Here is a 25,493-nt window from a genome sequence, read left to right on the forward strand (position 1 = left end):
TCCACTGCCAATGTTTATGTCAAGCAGAGATAATCTCTTTGTATGTCTGTCTAAATACATATTTTTGTTTTTGGAAGGGAACTGAAAAAGACCTGAATGTTTGGCTCAGCCCTCTTTTTCAGGGAGGTAAAAGAATTCTATAAAGGTCAGAACCAGCCCTCACTCTGAACACCACGCTGTTGTCTTAATGATTGCAGTTCTGTAGGATCCCAGCAGCATCTCTGTTTGCTCTCAAATTTACACAGCTGTATACTGCAGGTATAAATTAGTTTAATAGACACTGAGGTGTGTATAATGTCTCTGAAGTTGACACCATTCTTTAGAAAGGAATATGTATTGACTTATGGCTTTCTTGTACTAGAGATGATCAATTTTTTAATCATGCTCATTAATTTTTTTCTTACATAATTGGACTAGAATTAAAAATCCTCTACACCTCTGTGTCTATAGACTAGACAGCAGTTGGTGGAGTATTGAATCATCATCAAGTGTTTTAGGAAACTGCTGGGTAACATCAGCAAAGATCCACTAGACATGAGCTCAGCCAGTTGGAACCTCATGTTCACGTTACCTGTGTCAGGTTTGAATGTCAAACATGAGCACGGACATGGGAGCAAACAGGCTGGTTTTTCTGCTCTGAGCCTTCCTCTGAAACCTCACCTGTGTGTCCCTGCCGTGACAACCAGTGCTGACTTTCCTTTGTCCCCTGTCACTGTCAAGGTGAACCACCTCTCCAGCAGCATCCCCAGCCAGTGCCTGCACATGCAGAGATTCCTTGTGTCCCAAAAGGGGAATGTCTCATGTCTGGGAACTCCTCTCACCACTCTAATGTTTTGTATTTCTCTCAGAAAGACATCCTGGGCTATTGTTTGCAGGAAAATTGCTTGGCATAATAAGTAATGCACTGTGCTGGATTCCCTCCTGTGCAGCAAAGGCAAATTGGTCCAGTCAATTGCATTTCCTTTCGAGCAGCTCCAGCTGCTCTGGCACTAATTGTCAGTGCCAGACTGAAAACTACAGCAAGGAAATCTAGACTGAGCACTGCCGTGGGGCCAGGACCTTGGTTTCGTGACTCATCCCTTTAGAGAAACACCCACCTAAAAAGACTAATTCTGAGATGGCCCCATGTAAATGACACGAGAAAGAGACTCTCAGCCAAAACACAAATCCTGTTTCCACTTGTTGTAGGAACAAGGGAAGTGGATCTGCCCCCAGCTACACTGTGAAACTGGGGCAGGACGTTGCAGTATCCTTTTTCCTTTGCTCCTACGCTTGCCCTTCCTTTAGGACCCTTCTAACCTTTCAAATGGGAAAGGCAAGTGGCTTCCTGTCCCTCGTGTTTATGGAGTGAAGTGCTGCGGGCTGGCTTTGAGGGAGGCTATAGATTTCCTGGCACTCGTTCAGCCCTCCTGTCCCAGCCTTCTGTGCAAACAATTCTCCCAGCCCCACCTCTCCCAGCGGCTGCTGCTGCTGTGTCTTACAGCAGGCACTGAGGGAAGCTTTTATAACCTGCCAGACTGTGTCCATTTACCATAGGATGAGTTCATTTATTTCCTCGAAACCTGGCGAACTGGCTTTCTCTCTTTTGAACAGGTAATGTCTTAGATGCAGAAACACAAAGCAAGCTATACCTGACCAGAGGGTATTTGCTGTCACAATGGATAAATTGGGACTCTCTTACCATCTTGGCTGCTCGTAGTAAGTTTATGTCCTAATTTTGCTTGCTCCAGATAAGTCTGAATACTTTGCAGCAGAAATGAAGGGGCTGAGACATGCTTGCTAGCAGTGCTATTAACCTGACAATGTGTTGGTTCGTTATGGGATTGAAATCCCGTGGGAACGACTCTGTCTCACAGCAGAGCTGACACACAATCCGATGCAGCTGATTTGCTGTGGACAGTCTTCAAATGTTGAAATCTCAGACTTTCTAAGTACAGGGCTCCTATGCATGGGCACACTTCCTGCTAATCTTGAGGCATAAACACTCAGTGGCTCCAGACGCTTGAAGAAATAAACACACTGACTCAGTATTAATATTTCATCACAACACACTAAAGCTAAACCTCACTGATCCAGAGTGACCTGAACCACTCAAGAAAATGTTTCTTTTCTCTTTTCTTTTTTTCTTTTTCTTTTTTTTTAATAATTTAACTTTTTGTGGGGAAAAAATAAAAGGAAATGGTGTCCTGCACTGCAGGCTTAACACGGATAGACAGAGTTGTTTCAGCTGGAGCAAAGGTGCTCATGTGTAGAGATGCTGCTTTGGAGAGGTTTGTAAATTCAAGGAGGGCAATTTAACAGCTTTGCTTCTTATCTCTGCCATGGCAGGTGAACCAGATACATTTAGTCTTATGGAATACCAGGGACACAATCATGGCATGCTTAAAACAGCAGCTCCTGTAAACAGGACCTGCAAATAGTGGCTGCTGGAACACAACACAGCCTTGAAAACATTGCTGCCATCAGAAAACCCCCCAGTCTGGTCTGGGGCAGGTGACCTTATTGCTGCAGTCTCCTGTGAGCTAAAGAGGGTTTTAACCATAAGAAGGTTCTCTGCAGCTGATGGTCGAGGAGTTTCGAAGCAGCATGTTTGGAACTGGACATTAACACCTGCTCCTAGACACTCTGCAGATGGTGGGTGCTTTTTGTTGTAGGCACATGATCATCAGATCAGAATTTGCCACGAGGCCAGTAGGAAACCTCTCCTGAGCCTGTTCTGCAGAAGGGATGGGCTCACATCCCATGCTGGGAAGTACAGGGAGCTGGGTCCACAGGCAGCCAGGCAGGGTTAGGAAACTGGAAACTGATCTTCAACACCCACTTCAGAGTTTCTAGGCAGTTGTTAACACACACTTTCTAAAGCTCAGAACAAAAAATTGTCATCTTTTCCATAAATTAAGATGTCTGGATGTGATCTGAAACTACTCAAGGTGAGCTAGTGTGTGTTCAACCATACATGTCATCTAGCTAGTGAAACCTTCACACCCACCTTTTTCTGTATCTCTGATAGGATAAAGAAATTTAATTAATCTAATAGTGGATTCTGCCCACATCATTGTTTTAAGTTGCCAAGTGTGTTAAATGAAATCTTAAAGAATTATTTAAATTGCCTTGCTTCGCAATTTAAGTTCTGTTCTGTTATTCACTCTTAATGAATGATAAGCACTCTGTGATCTGCATGTGAAGGGTGTTTGAGGTGTCCATCTCTGAGCAACAGAAACAAGGAATGAACAGGATAAATGGTTCCTGTAGAGCAGAGCTAGAGGCAGGCAGCCCCAAGGACCACACGAGGCAGTGGAGAGCATCAGGAAAAATTGTGCAGGGACACATTAGCAACACTTAGCTATAGCTGCTCCAGCATTTTATCCGATTTACAAGGGCCCCGTAAAACATACCAGGGGAAAATGTAAAAAGCTCAAGTGCAATTTAAACAGTAGCGTCCTGATAAACTCAGGATCAGCTGGTTTTGATCGCAGCACAGTTTGGTGCAGGAGCACCACTTGTGCATCATGAGTGAGGATTGGAGGAAGCTTAAAGCAGCTGTGCTGCTATATTTGCTCACTCTCTGTATTCAGACCTTGGCATGAGAGCTCAAAGGAAATGAGATGTGTTTTGCATAACCCAGTTGCAATCAGTGGAAGCACCTACTAATCTGCTGGTACTGCTTCTGACCTTTTCAGACTCTGATTCCTTATCAGAAAATGAAAACATTTTTAAAGGAGGAATAGAGTTGTTTATTGTGGGGAGGAGGGGGGGTAGGGAAGGATGAAAATTCAAAAGGCATTAATGAAAAGACAGATATACACAAAAAACTGTATGAATTTTATTCTGCTGGCCAGAAGGACCTGAGGTTATGCATAGAAGTGTCTTTTTACAGACTGATCTCTCAGATTGTTTTACACTTCTTCACTTTCACTATTTTTGGGAATGTCCATAACAGCACATCCTGATGGCATTAAAAATAAAAGGCATTCCATTATATCAGCAGAGTTAGATTTGTTAAAGTGTGGTTCTTCCTCTGAGAGTTGAAATGTAAAATAAGGACAATTGTTCTGAATAACAGAATGGGGAAGACCTTGAAATGTGAGGCTTCAGTGTTGAGAATTTGCAATAATTATGGTCATTCACAGAAATCACTACTAAATCCGAAACTACCCTGTCTCTTCTGATCCAAATTCTTATTTGGTAAGGCTGCACAACAAGAAATAAATATCCTAAATTATAATGACGTAGTCTATGTGCCCCCACCTTCCTCCCTGTTTTAGCATCCATCTGGGAATCAGATCTTAATTTTCTCTCTCATTTTCTGCCTTCTTATTTCAGGGCTTAAATAATCAGGCAGATCTGCAGAAACCAAAGAATTCAGTATATGCAGATTAATAATTGGATGTGAAAAAGGGATCTCAAATGTTGAGCAAAAAATCTGCAGGGGATTTGGAAGGCTGTTCTGTGTTAGTGAAGCAGGTGCTGAATGCTTCCTGAGTTACTCGAAGAACCTGCTCCTTTCCACCAGATCCCAGAGCTCAGAGGCCTCTCACCTTCCTTCATCTGCCAGAATGGGCAGCGCTGCTCTGTGCTGTTCAGCTGAATGCATACACAGAAGCAATTAAATCGTTCCAGTTAATTACCTATCAAGACTACAGTGCAGGTCTGGGGTTTAGCTGTAGTTTCCAGCAAAAAAAATAATGCTCTAGATCAGTCTTTTCAAAAGTTTGTGAAGGATTGTGAAGGTGCTATGATTTCAGCCTTTATGTGGAGGTGACTGCCTTAAAATCTGAGTGTGTGTGAGGAAAGCTTTTCTTACTCTGAGTTATTGTCTCTCCTTCCACCAGGGCTAAACAGCAGGTTTGCTCCCCTATGCTCTGCTCTCCTTTGTAAACACAAAATCCCTTAAACAAATAGTGGACAGATCTTTTTTTTTTGCTCCTCTGTTTATTAGAAGGGCTTTGCTAATTTGTGTGTTTACGAGTCGTAGGGTGTGTCAACCTACAAGCTGAGGGAGTTAATGAAATTCATCTGTTCTCTATTTTCCAACAGAATTAAGGGAGGGGGGAGGCCAAGCAGGCTTCACCCTAACATAGAAATATGACTAACAGTGGTGTTTGCAGGCACAGACTCAAAGGGAGCAGTGGGTGGGAGGAGGTGAAGCGGCCGAATGGCAGAAATGTAGGGAAATACTCCCCCTTCAATTAGAGTAATTAAAAAGTAGTAAAAATAAACCACCCAAAGGAGAGTCTGGCCAAAAGAAAGTCTTAATGTACACTTATGACTTAAAGAATCTGCTGGAGGCCACCACCGTGTCTTGCCACAGCGCTCTTGTGTCTGACTTGAGGCAAATATCAGCCCAGGAATGAGTTTGGGGGTGGCTGCTGGAGCTCACTCCAGCTTGAGGAGACAGGGCTGAGCCTCCTGGGCACAATATTTCATCAGAGATACCCTGCCAAGCTGGGATTTCACCGGTCCAGTCTTCTGCGTGCAGCTGCATTTTGGCACATCAGGTGTTAGAAGCCACTGTAAGGTTGAGTTGATCCATGGAGGGAATTAAAACTTGTCAGAAAAGCTGGCAAAGCCCCATTTGCTTCTCTGTGAAAGTTGCTGCCCCATCCTTTTCATTGCCACAGGGCTTGTTTTCCTTGTCCTCATTATCTGTGCAGTTCTTGTTTGGGTTCTTCCAGTTTGCTGTTTGCCTTCTTGGCCTTTAATTCCCTGGAGGAATAGGCAGGATGAAAGAACAGTTTCATTGGTGATTTCTCCCTGGTAGTTTCTTTGTCAGCATGGATGTATCATGTCATGTGAGCTCACAGAAGCACAGTAGGGATCAGCCCTGCTGAATTCCTTGTTGTACATTTCCTAGAAGCCTTGGTCCTGACTCCAAATGCATCTTCATAAAATGTGGACAAGCACTTCTGTCAGCTTGTGTTGTGTTCCCATGACGTGGAAAGACAGAGTGGCTGGAGAATGAGTTAAGAGTCCTCAAATCTGTAACTGGAGATCTAAAATTATGTGGAAAAATATGGTGGTTTGAACTTCTGGGAGGTGCACCAATCTGTGCTGCAGTCCAGAGGTTCTGTGACTAACAGGCTCAGTGGCAGAAATTTTTGGCATTCCCAGTGTTAGGGTCAGTAGATGATAGTTTTTGGTTGTAATCCTCAAAACACTTCATGTAATAACAAGCACGTCCTTTCTAAGGCTGTCCTAGAAAAGAGGGCCAAACTGTGACTCTTGATATTTGCAATTTGAAAGAATTAAGACCTATAGTTCTTAAGATATGATAAGTTTTTTTAATTATAAACCATTATAAACTCTCATGAGAGAAATTTATCAAACCTTTAGGGGTACTGACACTTCAGGCAGTGTTTTATTTTTGGTTCTGGAGGGACTTTAGTTTGATTATTGGTGATTATCCATGACTTTTTAGACATCTTTAATTGGAGAACTTAGATGTCAGGGATAGAACTACCCTGGGAATTGGGAGTTTGCAGTAGGTCAGTTCTCTACAATGAATGTCACACAGATGTTGAGTTTAGTTTCCGTGTGCCTGAGAGCTAGAACTGGCTCTGCACAGAGATGGTAACTCCAAGATGCCTTAATTTGAGATTGATAACTATTTAAAAAAAATCATCTTAAGCATTAAATAAATTCCCAAGAATTGTCAGATACTTATTTTTTTTTCTTCCTTTTTTCACCTGTTTTCTGTCCACCACCCTGCTCAGTCTGTGAATTCATGTATGTAACTCACTGTAGACAATTCATTTTTAGTTTGGCCGCATCTGCAGCCACACAAATTCATGACAGCTGCAGTTTTGATAGCTAAACCAAAATACAACTGAGTAATGAGGAATAAATTTATTGTACACTGGCCATGTTTGAGAATCACTGCTTTAGACGTGTGTGCTTTACAAATAATTAATAAAATAGAGCATGCACATACTCCCGTTTGTGCCAAGGGCTCTTTCCTAGCTGGAGTCTGAAGTGAAGGGGCAGGAATGTGCCAGGCAATAAAATATCTGTGTATGTCACTGTTTTCAGAAAGACTGTCAAATGTGGACCTTGGGTCTGTCTTTCCTGGCTGGGGTTAGACAACAAGGAAATGTAAAAAGTCCTGACTTTCACATAGCCCTGCTGTGCCATCCCTCAGCTGAGCTGATGGGCAGCTGCAGAGTCAGGTTTTACTGAAACCTAAATTATTTCCAGTTTCTGCCCCTGTTTGTGGGAGGAGTCTGTGTTGGACCCTGCTGCGAACAGGGCTTGAAAACAATAACTTCCATTCCTGTGATGCGTGCAATACAAATAAAAGGAATTTCTGAAGAACCTCAAAGGAGCAGCCAGATAATCTGTAGTACAACTGAACCATCAGGTTTTTGTTGCTTTAGCTGATGGCCCTTTCAGCAGAAAAAGCCAGGATTATGTTGGGCAGGACTAACTTCTTACACTCTCATTAGAGAAAAACTGAAGCCCTATAGTTTATAGTCTGAGAAAATAGGTCATATTTAGCGTTGTAGGATGGACTGACAAGGCAGTACTGTGGCAGAGTCCATGATGATACGTGCTGAGTCCATTGGTAAAGATAAAATATGAGAATGAGGTTCATCTTTACTCTTAAAAATGCAGATTGTGACTGTCTAGGAAAATTTTTCCGAAGCTTGTCAGTTTAATACAGTGGCAGTGATGCCTTAATTGCTGGTCATTTAAGTGGTAACACAAGTTACTGCAAGACATTATTAGTGTGGTAGCTGTAGGTAAACTGATGAAATAAAGAGAATGAATGCATTTTTGTTGGTTTTTGCTTTTTATACAGAGATGGCACCTTGCAGCTGTTATTAAGTTGCGTTCACATTATAACATTAGCATCATTTTCTGAGCCAGCTTGTGAGTAGTGAGGTAGGTTCCCTGGCACAGAACAGAGGCAAGGACCAGTTACTGGGAGAGAAGAATGGTACCAGTACAGATGATAAGGAATCTAAATTAAACCATAAGAGAAGAGAGAAGATGATGCTATAATATTTAAAAATGGCAAACTAAATAATATATAATTTACAGAAAATGACAGGGTAATGCTGGGACTATTTTTAAATCAACAGCAAATTAGAATTCAAACCTCTGATAGGTTTAACAGATGGTCTGGATCCTAGAATCCAAAACCCACACACTTCATTTCCCAGTATGTTAAGAACAAAATAATGCTGTGCAGCCTTTGCGGAATGTTTCTTGCTATTAAACTTTGTTGAAGATAACTTTTGACCAAGGAGGACTGAATTTGGAGTGGAAAAACAGAGTAAGTTGGTCCAGCAAGAAAAAACAACCCCACACTCTTTACCAGGGGTGACTGTGGACATGTTGCAGCTTCTAGGCAAGGGAGACAAGAGGATCTGGGAAATTGAAGGAATGTGATTTCTCAGTGGCCTTGAGCAGCAGAATTTAATGGTTTATAGTCAGAAGTGGATCTGGCCCCTTTCCTTGACTTCTATGGATTTCAGAAAATGTTTTCTCATGTCAGTGATAGAGGGAAGTGTTTTGATGTGATGGTAACCTTGCTGAGCAGCACCCAGCTCTGAGGGTGACCCTCAGTGGCTGAACACATAATATGAATGTTTAGAGCAGAAGTTACCACAAACTGTTTTGACCATGTTTAAACCTTTCAGTGAATAGCATCTCATGTTGAGACTCTGTGATCACTTAAAGAAGGCTCAGAAATTGAACTGGCATCTAGCAAATTTTGGTCATGATTGACACGTGACACAATTTGAGGAGCAGCAGCACAGCACACACATTCCTCGCTTCCTCCATTATGTGAAATATTATTTTTTTTGCCAAAAAGGAACATTTTATTCTTAGGTATCTACTCCTTACCTAATCTCTGATCAGAATGCTCCTCATGCCTGATGGGCACCCTTGTAGTACTTCACCTACTGCCCCCTGAATCACCAAATAAGAAATTATGAGTTGCTTCAGCAAATGGGATCCATAAACCTTCTGATCCAATATCCTGCTTCCATCAGTAGCCAGCCAGGACACTTCAGAAGAAACCCTACATGATACCCTAAAACCAGGGAATTGCATTTTGCACGAGTGAGGTATTTTTATCTCAGCCAGTTAATAACTGGCATTTGTCCAGCCATATTTTCAAGTTTTTTAACTTATTGTTTTGATTATCAATGCCAATGGCTAATCCTTTTTGGATCTTTATAAATACTTAAATCAGTGATAATTTATATGAAGCAAACAACCCCATAACTTGGTTGTGGGCTGCACAGGAAACAGAAATTTTTTAAATTGGTTTTGAATTTGTTTTCATTCTTCTTTACCTGCTGTTTCTTTGTTTCTGTTTTATAAGGGTAAGAAAGAACACATGTGCTCTGTTCTCTGCTGCTCATTCTTCCTGATCTTCTCACTAAATCAAGTCCTTTCACCAATATCATATGGAAGTCTTTCCCTGAATCTCAAAAGATCCTTCCTTCTCCATTCTTGGGCTGCTTATTTCCGCTACATCTGGTTTTGAAATGGAGTGAGGAGTGAACACAGCCATCCAAGGAAGGGTGTGCCATCGATTTACTGAATGTTATTAATATCCCTGTTTTCAGATTGTTCCAAAAATTGACTTATTTTCAAAATACTACTGAAGTGGGTGTGTGCAGAGCAGAATGTGGATTTTAAATACTATTACATTATTTAGATACATTTTTCAGTGTTATATTAATAACCCCTGTTTTGATTGGCAACTTTTCTTGATATCACCAGACAAATCACCTACTTTCCCCCAGGGGTGTGTTGGATGCAAAGAGGTATAATGGCAGGAATTAGTCAGAAATAATTGCAGAGACAAAATAATTCCACGTCTGCCTATTAAGATGCAAAAAATCGTGGACTGGATCCTTGGCTGGTGTGTCATGATTGGCACGATGCCACTTTACACCAGTGAGGGAGCATAATCCCCATTCTGGAGGTGACCAGTCACACAAATGCTAGTGGCTTTGGTTAGTGACAGAAACCTGGCTGCTCCTCCAGCTGCAGAAAACTTGGGATTCGTGAAACTTTAGCAGGGTTGTGGCAAGAGTTGCCCTGAGATTGCTGATTCCATTCCTGCTTTTTGTTTTGTTTGAGTTGGCTCGCTGGGATTGTTTTCCCTCTCTGCCAGGTGCAGAGTTGAATGGCAGGCCACACTCAAAAGCTCTTCTTTCACAAATCCACCCACGCTACAGATTTCTGTGTTCGTCACGTTCTGTGACATGTAGCTCTTGGAAATATGCAGCTTGGAAATAATATCCTTGAATCTGAGTGTGCTTGGACTAGTAAAGGAGAGATTTTAAAGTCCCCAGAAAGGGCAGGGAGAGAAAAGTATAGGAAAATAGCAGGGAACCTTAGATTCCCTTAGAGTAGGATTGAGCTGGAACACATGAGCTCTATGAATTTGGAAGATGCAGACCCAAATATGAGACACCATGCTCATGCTGAAATTAAAGATGAGCCATGGTGCCAAATAAAGATATCTTGTGGGATTTCACTTGGATTTTGAATTCCCCACAACTATGTGTCGTGCTCCTGGCATCCAGTGGTGTGTGTTTGCTCTCCTCCAGCTGCCCTACCCTCCAACCTTTCAGATTTATTTTGTGTCTGCTTCTAGAGATGCCTTTTTGTCTGCAATCAGCCGCCAAACCCAGTTCACTACAGCCAGTGCAGGGTGAAGTTCCTGTCTGAGTTCATCACAAATGGACAAAGTGAGCTGAAACATGAACTGTCGATTTTCTACCAAGAAATACTTTGGGGATAGAGGAAACAAAAGAAGGGCAAAATGTGTTCTGTTTGGATAAATAAATATCTGAATTAAAAATTGGGTTGGTTTTCTGGTCCCCTCCAGGTCCTGATCTTAGTCCTTACTTTACACCAGGTTAAGTTCCTTGCCTTTGCAGTAACTTGCCTGGAGTTTGCAATCTAGAAGCATGGTAGAGAAGAAAAGGAGTAATAGTTTTGAAGTTAACATGAAGAAAATTAAAGGCAAAATTCAGAAAATTATGGGGGTAAAAGGAAAACCAATCGTTTGGAAGATTTCATAATGTTTGGAACAAGATTCAGGACTGCAATGATCATAAATGCCTACCTTTGTTGCTACTACCATTACCCACTCAACAGGAGGAAAATCAGCAGACATACTAGAAACTGGATTAAATCCAGTGTGTCCTTATCAAAAGAATAAAATCAAATGCAGAAACCACCGTTTAAATGAGATCTGATTCTCCATAGGTTGTTATTTTGGCACAGATATTGATGCTGCCTTTTCTTTAGTTTTATCTTCATGGTGACTGTCTCCAAAATGAGAAGGGAGAGGGACTAGGGAGAATATATTTTATTCAGCAGGATTTACTTCTAGCATTACCTGTAAATCTTAAACTGTTTGAGATTGTCCTGTTTCAGCCTTTTTCTTATACTCTACTAGAAAATATTCTTGTGGGAGCCTTTAATGGTACCTTTTTGCCCGTAGCTCTCTGATTTTGATTATGCATTGCATTGCGGGTGAAATTTGGGTTAAAGATAATTGTAAATATGGTATTGATATTAAATGATGTTTTCCCAACATTGCAATAATGCTTGTTTTGTTTGCTGGAGAGTTTATTACTTTTTGATCAATAGCATGTGAGATTTGTGAGGGAAATTAGCATAGTGAATAACAATTAGGAGAAAAATCAATGGCATTCAGACAAATAAGTGGCTTGAAAAAGTCCCATAGGCACACATATACTCACACAGATTCTTTAAAGTGTAATACATCTCATTTTGAATTCCAGGAGAGGGGAGAGCTATTTGGACCAGAACTGAAACTGATGGCAGTAAATTGAACTACTGTGGGGCTATTTGTTGATACTTAGTGTTTCTAATAGCTTGAATGTATGACTGCTTCATTCAGTGGCTCCACGAACTTCCTCTGACTTCTACCAAGGTTTTATTTCTGCAGTTCACACCAGTCTATTTTCCTCAGGTTACCCACACCGTGTAATTTTTTGTCACTTAATATACTTACCTTTCCCCTCCACACAGTAAGCTCCGGCTTCCTTGCAAGGCCCAGGAGGGCTTCAAATGAGATAAACAAACAGAAGTTGTTAAAAATAGATTTAAGCTATATAGCTCTTTGCCATAGCATGCCATAGATCCTGTAAAGTTCACACAGGCTTAAAAACTACTAGATTGTGTCACAGAAGAAAAATCTGTATAGGGCTGTGGAACACAACAAAATCCTGGCTCAGGAAGCCCATGCTCTGGACACAGTCAGGGACTTCCACAGTACTTTGGTTCTCTTTTATCTCGGGGCATTGAATACTACAGAACAATTTGGGCTTCTTGACTTTCAGAGCCAACACAGCTACTTCAGACTGAAATGGGGAATTTGGTCCCCAGTCCTCTGAGCTGTGGTGATGTGCAGCATGAAATCCTGCAGAGAGCAGCTGAGAAATAAAGCTGAAGGAAGACGTCCAGGAGGGTTTGGATCACAAAAAATGCTGGAGGAGTGGGTGCAGAGGAAGAGAGGGCAAGTCTGTGAATAGTGAGTTGGCATTCTCAATCTTTGTGCTTGGACCAACCAAGGCTCTGGGAGAGGTGCAGCTGTGCCAGTTCTGTTTGTGCCTAGAAAAGACAGCCATGAGGGAATAGGAGAAGCTCCCCAGTTTGGTTATCCTAAATCCCCAGTGGCTACCGCCTTGTTGGTACAAATTTCAGTCTCTGCTGCCTTGGAACAAATTCACAATAATGGCAACTTCAGCACATGTTGCAGATAGTCTCATTTATCACCCAACATATCTCTTATTTTCTAAGGGAAACCTGATTCTATGTTTTGGGCTGGGACTGGAAATTCCCACTGTTTCTGGGCTTGGATTGAGATTTGTTTGCATGCACATTCCATATATCTGAGCACGCTCCTCTCCTGCAGTCCTGTCCAGGAATCAATGTTTAGAATAATGGCTCTGCTTTCCTCTGAATTGAGCTGGTTAATAACTATTGCTGGGGAAATCAATCAGCTCTATGATATCTTATTACTTACGCTAATTTAATCACAAGCAATGGGTCATTGCTTCGGTTCAGGGGGCAAAAAGAGTGTGGGTGGATATGAGAGTCTGTGGAGAAAACAGCACAGGGAGGAGACTTCATGAACCAGAACACAAGGGGTAGAAACAGCATGAACTCTCCCAAGGCTGTAGGATGGATGATGGAGAGAAAACTCACACCTACTCTCTGTAATTCCTGGTAATCTCTAGGTTATAGATCCATTTTTAATGCTGCTCTGATGTTTCAAAGAATCAAAGAGGTGGAGGTAAATGACAGCTTTTCTTTTTTTGATCCCTCCTCCATTTTCTCCATGTCTTCACAGGCTCAAAGACAGGAGAATCAGGAGAGATGAACAAACAGAAAAGATGTGTGGCTTCCACCAGGAGCCTCTGAGCCCATTGCAATTTTTTGCCTGCTCAAGAAAAAGGTAAAGGTGAAGGAAATATTTGTGTGTTTAAAGGTATAATAATCACAAAGGAGGAAACAGCATGTAAATACAGTGTCTGAAGAAATAAACCTAATTTGCAAAATGCACAAATTCAGCCTGGCAAGAAATAAGGTTTTCAAACTCTTGTCTCAATTCTTTTGAGGGTGGAGGGTACTTCTTTTGTCCATCATGGCAGAAAGTAGATTAAAATCAGTTTTTACACACTCAAGTGCATCTTTACTGTTAAATTTTTTCTCAAAAAAGTCTTTCATTTAGGGAAAAAAAAAATTAGAAACAAAGTATCTGTTTTCTAGTATAACAGAGTGGAGCTCCAGAAGCTCAAAACCCCTAAATAATCAATTGTAGCTGTGTAGAAAGTCCTTGCATCTCCATGATTTTCATGTAGATACTTTTTTCAGGTAGCCTGACTTCTCACAGCTATACTTTTTACTCCAATCCCATTAGATTTTTATGGTTTTCCTTCCAGGGTGAGAGGGTAGATAAGGCTGTTGACAAACTCTCTGAAAGAAAACACCTATTCTGGAGCTAAACCTTTCCAGTATTTTGCAAAAATTCAGTGTGTGTTGGAGCAAAGGCAATGAACAGCATTTAGAAAAGCCTTAAACAGAATATTGGTTTGTGTAGACCAAACCAGATGTGTTTTTAAGAGTATTGCCTGATCATACTTAATCCTTAAGAAATTATTTTTTTCTGAAACAGTAAAATTGCTTTTAGGCTTGGTCCTTTTCTGGGGGGAAAGGGGAAAGAAAAGAATCAAAACCTTCCCCATGATGTGATAAACACATGCCAGACCAATGCTGAATCCCTCCATGCATGGAACACCACTTTCCTGGCAAACTTTTAGAGAAATTGCAAGCACCACTGTTAACTGACGTTCTCTAATTCACATTATTAATTAGGTAATGGACTAGAGGCATAATGGTTTAATTGAAATAAATAAAAATGTTAAAACTGTGAATTAAAGTAACTGCATTTTGATGTGTTTGGGTTATTCATATTACTTCAAAATGTTATTTTTAATCCAAACACATCTCCTTGTGCCCCAGGGATAGTACAAAGTGTGTTATTGGCCTCTATTTTTGTACCCCATTTACTCCACATTTACATTGCCTCCAGTTGATTTTTTCCTAGTAAGATCTGATAGCTGTAAAGGAGAAAAACAATAAAAAGAATGAGGGAAATGTCAAATGGCTTTAAAATGAGCACCAAAATTTAAGTTTCTAGTGTTGAGTATCCCTAAAGCCATTTTAATGAATGTCAAAAGATTCCCAGAAATTCTCATCTTTAGCCTAATTCAGCTTCTAAGGAATTTGATTTTGCCAAAGACTTGGAAACAGTTTTTTTGTGATGCAGAGCTATTTTGAAATGTTTGACCTAAAGTGTTTTGTTTGCTTTGCTGGACTTTGTTGTGTTTCAGGCATTTTTTGTGGGTTTTGTTTTGATTTCTTATTTTGTTTTGTTGTTTTTTTGTTTGTTTGCTTTGTTTTTAAACAGCTGCAGCATTTGATGCAATAATATTAAATGAATTTTAGTGAAAATGTACTTGATCACACAAACCTGGTCACTAAGGAGTGCCTTTCTCTGTTCCTCCCACACCCTGGTCATCCCTCAGTGCTGTCCCCTTGTTCACTGCTGCTTCTTCTTGCACCCTTTCCTTGGGAGCCCCATGTTAGCCCCAGGTTCATTCTGGTCGCTGCATTGTGTTGGACAGATGAAAAGTGAATTATCTTTGATCTTCCAGGGGGTGGATTTCTACAGCTGCCACAGGGATGCTTTTTCATCAGCCAGAGGGAAGTTATAAGTGGGAGGAGAGCGCTCTCAAAACTTGTTCTGAAGCTCAGTTCTGAACTGTGTGTGACTTGGAGCTTTCTCTCTGGGGTTTCTTTTTCTCTCTCGAGAAGATAACGTGGCATTGCATCAACCCCTTCTTACTCAGTCAGTCATCAGCTGGGCAGGTAGAATAACAAACTTTCTTCTTTTACACCCTTTTTCACACAAAATGTGCCACTCTACTTACAGCACGATGTGTGAGCAGTCACAGGCTGGACTTGTTTTCATTGGCAGTAAGAGAAAACAAGAGAAACTTTATTTATTCTAGGTTTATACTCATTCATTCCTCTACATAGTTATGTCCACAAGGTAAGTGGCTGTTCAGCCCATAGCTGTGGTCTGTGTTTGCCTCCTTCCTCTGTGGAAGGAGCAGTTTCAGGCACAAATTAGGATTTCTCCAGCTCCAAGGATGCTTGACCTGTAAGGTGAGGCAGCTGATCTTTACACTAAGCCAGTTGAGTAACTGGGAGTTTAATTTCTCTTTTTCACTTTCACAAAGATCCTGGAATAAATATATTACTTTTGTGTGAAGCAGGAACATAAAATTGCACCCTGTGTTAGTCTGTAACTTACTAGTTAGGAAGTTAGTTACTGTAGTAAGTTACAGACTAAATTAGTCTGTAACTTACTACACTCCTGAAATATTCCAATTAATGAGGGCTCTGAGGTCTGAACTGCAGTGCTGGCACTGCCATTTTGCTCTGTTGCTTTACAGTTTTGGGAAAGATTAATAATAGAGATGATTGATTATAGGGCAGGGGACCATGGAAATTTGGGGATAAAGAAACAGGCTTCTTTTAAAAAATATATATAGTTTAAATTCTAGTTAGTTGCGTATCACCTGTTACATAACAGACTAGTGGTATCAGCAGTGTCAGAAATCAGGGCCTGATCCTACTTCCCACTGAAATCGATGGGAGTTTTGTCATTGATGGAGCAGCTGAGCAAGTAGCTTGCAAGAATTCATTTATTCCAGAAATCTGGCTGCTGCTTCTGCTTATCTCTATTGATTGTACTCATGTCCAATCAGGTTTGCAGCATTAGCTGCATTACCTTACAATAACAGGGTAATTCACTTGGGCCATGTTCCTACCAAGTCCTAGAATCCAGAAAAAAATAAACAAAATATTTATCCCATGCTAGCTTCACTTCCTTCTTTTTCAGAGGCAGCTACTTCTCTTGTAAGTCTTACATCTCAAGGAACTGCATTACACTTCTGTAGTTTTTATACTACAACTAGAAAGGTGAATTGATTTGAGGAAATTTAGTTAGTAAAATGGAAAGATGATACAGCAAAAAAGATAAACTTTGGCTTTGGGAAACCTAGTTTCAGGTTTCAGATCTGCCACAAATTTTAAGATTCTGAGCAAAAAGCTTTCTATTTATGTGCACAGACAACTTGATGGAGACCTTGATCCTGCAAAGTGTTCCATGTATATCCCAATGAAGCATAGGATTTTTGCAGAGGGCAGAGCTTATAAATACAGCTTACAACCTTTCCTACATTAGAGAACCACACTGCTTTAAACATACTCTTATCGTTTTAAGTCCTAAATCTTCTTCAGCTGCAGTAATGCAGAGTTGCTTTTTAAAGAATTATTCAAATCTGCATTCCTAGTGACATGATTATGTTGGAGAAAGTAATCTTTATACACCTGAGTCTTCTTTAGAATTTTCATCTGTGTAACTTTAATGATTTCAAAAAAAGAAAAGAAAAAACCTGAATACAGTATGCTTAGTGAATGTTTTTGAGGAAATTCTAAATATTCATGGATGAGACTGAATAACAACAGTTATTTCCTGAGTGCTTTACATTGTAGTGTAGTGAGAACAGTTGATTCATTTTTCAGTTTTTATAACTGTTTATTCTGTAGTTTAATCAAACTTGCTTTGCTTTAGAAAATATCCCATCAGCTCCAGGTACTTTTTGGTTTATTTACTCCCCCAAACAGACATGGTAGGGCACAGCCTTTGCTGTTCTTGACCAAACACAGCAATTACACCAACGCTTTGCCTTTCTGACTTAGCATTCCCCAGAAGTGCATGTTCTTCTAGTAACAGGCTGCTGGGGAGATGACCCAAGGGATTGTTGTCCCTCTGCATATTTGCATGCAGCATAATTAACAGGCTTGTGAAATTCTTCCTTGAAGTGAAGTCTGCTTTCACATGGCATTTGCTCGTAGGAAATCCCACTAATGAAAAATCTGGTCAACCAAATTCAATTTTCAAAAGACTTTGGGCTCTTAATGCAGCCAAGAATTAAACGTTAAAGTGGAATTTGGAAAGAGAGGTTAAGCTGACTTTGTTTGCCTGTCAGCTGGTTCCTTGAGTCCCTTGTCTGTTCTCAGCAGAATAATGTATGAAAACATCCTGTGAGTGGGAGCTGCTCCTTTCTGCTGGGGCTTGCTGGCTTGTGCTGCTGTGTCAAGTTTGCAAGGTGTCACTGACTTCACAAAGCAGCACAGATGGAAACAAGTGACAGCTCCCCTCTCTGCCTTGTGCTCCTGCAGGAGTTCGTCAGGGAAGCAATAGGTGACTGGAACACATGGGCAAGCAGGGAATAATCATTAATTAAAGATTAATTGCAGTCACAAATGGCAGCCAATCGCTGGGTGAGTGTGTGACTGTTCCTCAAGTCATCACTGGGTGAAGTTTCTGCATATTTTGCCTGAATTGTGGCAGAAGTGTCTTTTTAGAATTGATCTGTAAATGTAGAGTGTGGACAGAAATATGATTATGACTTGAGAGATTTCTATTTAAAGGGCCTTGGGTCAGGCTCATGGAGAAAGGATGGGATTGGCTCTAGCACACACAACTGGAATTGTGCAAGAAAGGCTGAAGGAAGTTCTGAACTTCTTTTGACTTTTAGCAGAATCTCCAGCAAAATTAGGCTACTCTTCTAAATACTCTTTGAAATGATAATAGAAGTACACTCTGGGGATAGATATACTTTCTCCTTTATTTCATATATTTTCAAAAATATTTTATTTATTTATCTCTTATCCCTTTTGTTTTCATTTCATAAGTTTTATTTCAAAGGAACTGGAAGGATGAGCTGAATGTTGTTGGGGAAGGAGCACGAATATTACCCTTAAATTTTATGCACCAATTATGAGCACATCTACAATATGAGGAGAGAGAGCAGTAGACTGGAAGAGCAGAACTGCTTTTGGATCAATAGATGAGCTGACATTGAGGCTGGAGGACTGATAGAAGCAGTGGAAAGGATAGACATATTTGGCAGATTTCTGAAGACATTCAATAGCGACACCGAAATGGAGCTGATAAATCAATAGCTCTTTGGGCAGATTAGATTGATATTTTAAATGTATATGGAACTGTCCTAGCCAGGAAGACTGAACAACCACTGAAGGAATAGATAAGCAGAAAAACACTAATTCATATTTCTGTATAATTTTTGTGTGTTTTTTAAAGGAACTCTGTGGAACACCAAGTTGGTTTCTCTTCTGCAGCTGGAAGGTTGGATCAGATGTAAGCTTGAATTGTGCTGTTACTGCAGAATTCCTCAGGATGAGTTAAACTAAAACTAATTAATGAATTATTATTGCAGAGAAAAAGCATTCAACACAAGGGTTGTCAGTTAAGAGCAGGACAGGACTGGGGCAGTGGTAGAGCACTTCCCAAGGTGGGGTGGAAATTGGCCCAGTCCCATCATGAGTATTTTCTTTGTGTGACCATTTCAGGAGCATAAGGCTGTGAAGAAAATATTTATGGCAAACTTTTCAACCTGCCATCAACAAGACTTGGAATTCAAATTATGTCTCACTGAACATAAGGAGTTTTGTCAATAGAAGCAAAATTTTTATGGAAGCAAAATTTTTCCAGAAGCAAAGCCTTTGTGCTCCTTTTGACCAATCTGGCTGCTTCCTCATGCTATCAATGATATCAGCTGTCATAAATTAGACACTTTATAAAATGTTTTTAACCATATTGGAATTCCTGGGATTATTTGCAACTTTTAGTGTATGCTGATCAGAGTTCTTCTCTCTCATGATGTCTCTCCATCCTCCCTAAAATCCTGCTAGAAGTTGAACTTGAAAGGGTTTTTTTTTTGCTAATGGCATTGTTGTTGTGTTCACCAGATGTTGTGAAGCTAAATTTAAAAAGGGCTTGTGCTAATGGAATTTCCTAGAAGTTTAGATGGGAATTATTATGCTTGGGAAATTTAGGCTATTTAATATATATTTCTATAGAGGCATGTGGGGAGGGCTGTGTTGAATAAAGGAAATGCATAATCCTGAGGGGGGAAGGATGTCCTTGGTTTGCCTTCTCTTATTTTGAACTTGATGGAAGCTGAATCAGCCTAAAGATAGACTAGCCATTCATCTGTCCAGGTAGCATTAACCCAAAGAGTTTGTCTGGTATCCTTTTCCTTTCCAAGACTCACTGGACTGGACTGGCCTATTCATCAAGGATCTCAAATATGCTAAAATATTTTTAGAATAATATCATTTAAAGGAAAAAAAAAAAAGATTGGTAAGAGGAAACTAATTCTGTGGCAACTAGGTTAAAGGGATCTTGTCTTTAACTGCAAATATCACTTTATTATATTTGTATGTAAATAGGAGCCAGGTAACTGTGACAGATGAAGAGAACACTTCAAAGTCTTTTGCCTTCTGAAAAAATAGATCAGCAGGGCTTGGAGGGCTCCTAACTTGAGATGTGTTACATTCAGTGTTGATAAAACTGGTATTTGCAAGTTTATATCCTCTAAAGGTTACCCTGAGAGAAACCTGGCTCTCTGCAAGGCCTCGTGCTGGTCACTGCTAAATTGCAGTCTGGTGTTATTAAAAGGAAGAGGGAAATGAGACCTAACAACTGTGTAGGGCCACAAAAAGTGCTTATAGGACTGACAGAATGGATTTATTTACTTGAGAAATCAATGAGTTAGTAAAGAAACTGGAATATCACTTTCTTCACCAGATATTTGTGGTTGGACATGATCTTCCTCCTCTTGTGTCGCTGTCGAGGCAGGACGGGAATGAGAAGACTGACTCGGAAGGCTGCTGAGTGTAAAACTCCAGTTTATTCAAAATACACTGCTCTTTTATACAGAGCTTTGTGAGGATCAACTCCTGAGAGTAAAACTCTGATTTATTAAAAATACACAGCTCTTTTATACAGAGCTTCGTGAGGACCAGCTCCATTGGTCCTGAGGTGAAAACAACCCACAGCATTGGTGCAGAGTGCTTGATGCACAGTGATAGAATTTAACTATAAACAATGTGAAAAACAAGAGAGATAAAGAATTATTTACATTCTTCTCCAGCTCTTTCCCAGGCTTCTGCCTGGCTAGAAACTCAGTTTCTCTCTTTGACTGAATCTGAGACCCACACTCTTGAGCACAAATACTTGTTTCTGCTTATGTGTTTCATGGCTGCTCAAACGCTGATCCTGTGCTGCAGCGAGGGCGGGCTCGGGAGCAGTGGATTTCCTGCCCGAGTTGTTCTGCAGACCCTCAGGGATGGCATTGCCAGGCTGTGCTGGCTCTGCTGGCCTTGGCTGACTGAGGCTCTGCCTCGTGTGCCACAGGTCTGGCTGGAGGCTCAGCTGGCTCTCAGCTCTGCAGCAGCAGCTTCCAGTGCTGTGCCGTGTTTTTTGGGCTCCCGCTGCCTCAAGCAATGGAACGTCACTGCGACAGCTCATACCCAAACCAAAAAGTTCTGCCAGGAACTGTCTGACCAGAATGTTTCCAAGCCAGAGTTTTAATATGTTGAAGAGAGCTGTTTTCCTAGGGACCCTGTTATTCTCCAGTGTGAAATATGAACTATAAAGTGACTTCGGTCTTCCTGAAAATTGCAAAAAGTATCAAAAAGTTAGTGGCAAATATGTACATAGTACAAAACAAGTTTGGAACCAGATCCACTCAAATTAAGTTGTTTATTTTTTTTTTTTCTTAAATTTAAAGTATTATATGACTGAATGTAAGAAGTAAGGCTGGACCTAAAACACTCAAATGTCTTAAACAAAGCATTTAGCATCCTTCCAGTGCAGAGATGAAGTCAAGAAAATGCTTTAAATGTGTGCGAAATCACAATTTGTTTGGATTTCATTTAGCTTAAACCAGCCATTAAATTTTCTTGAGATTGATATTGAAATGATTTCAGTATGTCAATAATTATACAATTTTATGCAAGTTTCATTTGAATTTAACTTTTTTTTTCCCTGTGTATGTGCCCATAGTATGCATACATTCATGCTTTGTGTTTCATGCCCATGACTGCATAGATTTGTGACCTCAAATTTAGAAGACCTGGGTGTTCTTGTTTGTCCTCTCACTGTATGGCTTTTCAAATATTTTTGCCTTCTGCATCCCCTCTTGCACTTCCCTCTGGCATGGTTGCCATAACTTTAGGGGGAAAGGTCACTTTCCTTTTCATGTATAGCTTTATGGTGTGTACCATATCGATGGAGATGATGATTTTTGGCACCACCAAAATCCAGAGGAGGTGAATAATTTAAGGGAGTGCTGAACTGCAGGCTTTTGCTAATGCTTAGTAAACAGAATTCTATTTGTAAGCACTGGGGTTTAAATAACATTTGTGTGGTTTAAGCTGATGTCTAAGCCTAGGCAGACTACAAACACATTTGTGAACATTCCCTGAGCCTGGCATTTGGTCAGTTAAACCTCCAAAAGCCAAACTTTAGTTTAGAAGTTGAATGGACATGAACTGTTCACCAGGTTTCCTGGCCCTGCTTGTTGCACCCCCTGGGTCCCCTTGTCCCCCCCTCAGCGCTGCAGAGCTCAGCCGGGCTGGTTGTCCATCACCCACCACAGTGCCAGGCTGCTCACCTGGTGCCACCTCGGCCCTACTGATGTCACCAGGCAATACAGGGACACGTTTGTCAAAATTCCATGCAAATCTCTGCGAGTGGAGAGAGGAGCTTCCTGCCCTGCAGTTTGCCAGGTTGTCAATATGGGGAAGCAGCAGTGATGTTCCAAGTGGTTTCACACTAAAAGGAAGTGGCAGACTTTGTGTTTGGCACCTCATGTTGGATATTCCCTTGCTGGGCAGCGCCTCTCCCTGTGGATGGGAAGGGTGAGCAGCTTTGGGCCATAATGGCTTTGATTAAAATTGGCAGTTCTGGATCCCCTGCTGGCCCCAAGGCAGCCTGGTGAGATGTGGCTGTGACAGTGTGACTGCAGCAGTCTGTCATCCCATTGCCAGCCTGTTTTAGTGGCAACGCAAGCCTTGCCAAAAGTAGCACTTACAGGAAAATACCCTCTTGTCCTGGAACCTTTGCATTAATTAAACAAAAATAGATCAAGCTAAATCAAAGGTTTTCCTTTGTTGATGAAACCACAATTTATGTGGCAAATCTCTTCTGTCTGTTTACAGAAAATAGGAGCTCCTGGCTAATCCCACACTGAGCAACTACAGCCACAGGCTGTGCTGGAGCCCTCAAAACCAGACTGAGCTCTCCCAGGATGGCATTGCCCCACACCACCACATCCCCTCCCCTCCTGCCTCCCTCTGGGCAGGGTTGAGGCAGGTTTAACTGCAAAGCTGGGTCTCACTGGAGAGGCACAATGAATATATAATAGCAGGACAATTTACCAGAGCAGTTGTGAACAGCTGAAAGCAGATTTGTACCAGCATGTTGATGAGTTGCTGGAGACTTGCAGAGTCTTGTGTTTCTGATGGGCCCTGGCCATGTGAGCTCAACTGGATTATGTTATTCCTGCTGAGGTTTACACCTTTACACCTTCTCTTCATTACTCCCTTTTCCTCTCCAAGAAAATCTACAATTTGTACCTTGGCCCATTTGAAATTTCTAGTATTTGAGATAAGTTATCTAAGAAACTCAGACTAAGGAGAGCAGAGAACACAGACATAGAGAGAGGAGAGAGGGAAAGGGTACTTGGCAGTTTTGATTATTTTTGTGGAGCCCAGGCTCCATGAAAACAAAGATAAACCTAAAAGTAGAGGGGAATTAGAGATGTCAGCAAAATGAAAGGTACAGATAGCACTGCAAACCCTTTAGAGCCCTCAGATGAATTTCTCAGTGTATAGAAGTGCTGGAGTGGAAATGGCAGGCACAGCTGATAGTTCACTGCAAGTTATTTGCACAGATTGGAGCTGATTGTTGGAAAAGAAAGGATTTCAGAAGTCAAAAGAATGGTAGACTCTTCAGTGAAAACAGGAAAAGACCACTGGGCTTAGGGTAATTCTAGTCGAGTGAGGAGTGAAAGAGCAGATGAAAATGCAGGTCAGTTCTCAGGTACAGAAAGAGGCCTGGGTTCCCTCACACATGGAGTGCTTGTTTGTAGCCTACACTGATCTCAGAAGTTTTCTTCTTTCTTTGAACTGCTCAGACTGTGGATCTGGCTGAATGAAGCTTTGTGAACTCTTTCTATGCAAATCAGTTGAAACCAGCCTCAGACTAAAAGTTTTTACAGGCATTTTAATATTCCAAGAGCTAAAGAATCACCTGATAGAAAACATGGAAGTTTTCAGTCTTTATTAACATTTAGATGACCTAAATCCACTTTGAAACACAAATACCCTGCTCAGGGAGAGCAGACATGTCCCATGCAGCTGGAACCCATCCAAAGATGTACAGAAACCTTGAGATATTGGGTAAAGCAAGGAGTGGGAATGCAAAACTGCAGGTTCTGTTCCGCAGCCTGTGCCAAAGTAATCATATATGCATACTGAAGGGTGGGGGCTTTTCCTTCCAGTTCAAACTAAACCCCATATTTTGAAGTTCTTACTGCTGTTCTTCAGGCTTTTTGTCAGCACAGGCACCTGAGTTTCCCGTGAGCTGGGGCGTGCAGGGTGTGCTGGGCTCCATCCCAGGGCAGGAGTGGCTCCTGGGCTGTGTGGCAGGCTGGGGCTCAGCTCTGCCCTGCAGCTGGGCCAGTCCCTTTGAGCATCATCCCTCCTGCTGTGCAGCACTGCTGCATTTCCCTCCCTGGCTCAGCTGCTCAGCAGATCGAAGTTCAGCTGCCTCTGACATGTGGGGTGGGAGAGCAGGAAAAACATTATAGCACAGCCCTGAGAATTCTTGGGATGGTGGTACCTCTGCACAGAGCAATGGTGTCCAGATGTCAGACAGCTTTGAAAATCCCAACCCCTGTGATGCTAGAATTGCAAATATTAAAATAATTTTCATTCAAGTCTTCCTCTCCACCCTCCATTCACCCCTTTAACCACCTCATGCTTAGTGTGCTGAAATCTTAGAGCTGTTTGGAGCAGATTGGCATTTTGGGTTCAGGATGCCTGATGTAATGGGATCCCTCATTCCCAGTGGTGTCACTAGGGAGAAGAAATAATTACAGTAAGTGGCCTGTGCTTTCTGATATCATGGCTTTGATTTTGGATCATAGTTAACTGGTTCTTTGTCTTTCTTATCAATATTATTAACATTTCAGAATAATAATCAATCTCTCAGCTGCTGAGTAGAATTTGGATAAGTACAAAAACAAAGGTCTGAAAGTTGACACAAAATTTTTTGCAGTGAACTTCTTTAGCCTTTGAAAAAGAGATTCATAATTTCTCTAAAAATTATTTTCAATTTTTACTCAGCTCACTTCCTGGTTATGCCTGGGAACAAGAAGCAGGAAGCACCATAAATCTTGCAAAAAAGCCTGTTCTGGCTAGTTTCCTAGCCCAGCTTTGCTGATCATTGAATTTTGGATCATTTGAATAAGCTGCATGTAAGTAGCCAAGCTCATGTACTTCTTCAAGCCATTTTCAAAGTCCAAATCCCAAGAAACCAACACATTGCTTAGTCTAGGCAGCCTGAACTCTGCCCTTTCATGCCCAGCTTTCTTTCAAATATAAAATACAGTTTTAGGGCTGCTTTGGTGTTTTGGATGAACTTGGTGCTAATGTGACTTTCAGTTTTACAGCCAAGTATAATATAAGTAGGCGTCGTGCAACCTTTCTTCACACTGCTTTCCTAATACATTCTAATCCTGTCTGGTGATCTCTTGTGCAGTCCAGAGGCTGAATTAATCCTGAGCAGAGTTCACTAGTTGTGCTAAACCACCATAAAACCTCTGCAGAGCTTTCCTAGGCTTAGCTTGAAGTTAGCAAGTTGTTCCCTGTGCAACAGAGCAAAGCAGATTTGAACCCCTGCTGATGAAAAATTACTTGGGAATAGGTTTTCAAATTCATTCCCTCCCCATCAGTGGTGGCACAAGGCTCTGTGATGG

General features: G+C 41.2%; 1 long non-coding RNA gene across 3 annotated transcripts in view; it reads left to right on the forward strand.

Moving 5' to 3' along the window:
• Positions 1 to 25,493, forward strand: part of LOC146765711 (uncharacterized) — a 335,663-nt gene that overhangs the window by 42,251 nt on the left and 267,919 nt on the right. For all 3 annotated transcript variants that reach the window (XR_014949631.1, XR_014949630.1, XR_014949632.1), the window contains exon 3: positions 13,355 to 13,459. This is a non-coding gene — a long non-coding RNA (uncharacterized LOC146765711). The remainder of the gene's footprint in view (positions 1 to 13,354; positions 13,460 to 25,493) is intronic.

Source organism: Lonchura striata, chromosome 20, assembly GCF_050655825.1.
Source record: "Lonchura striata isolate lonStrDom1 chromosome 20, ASM5065582v1, whole genome shotgun sequence".
NCBI lineage: Eukaryota > Metazoa > Chordata > Aves > Passeriformes > Estrildidae > Lonchura > Lonchura striata.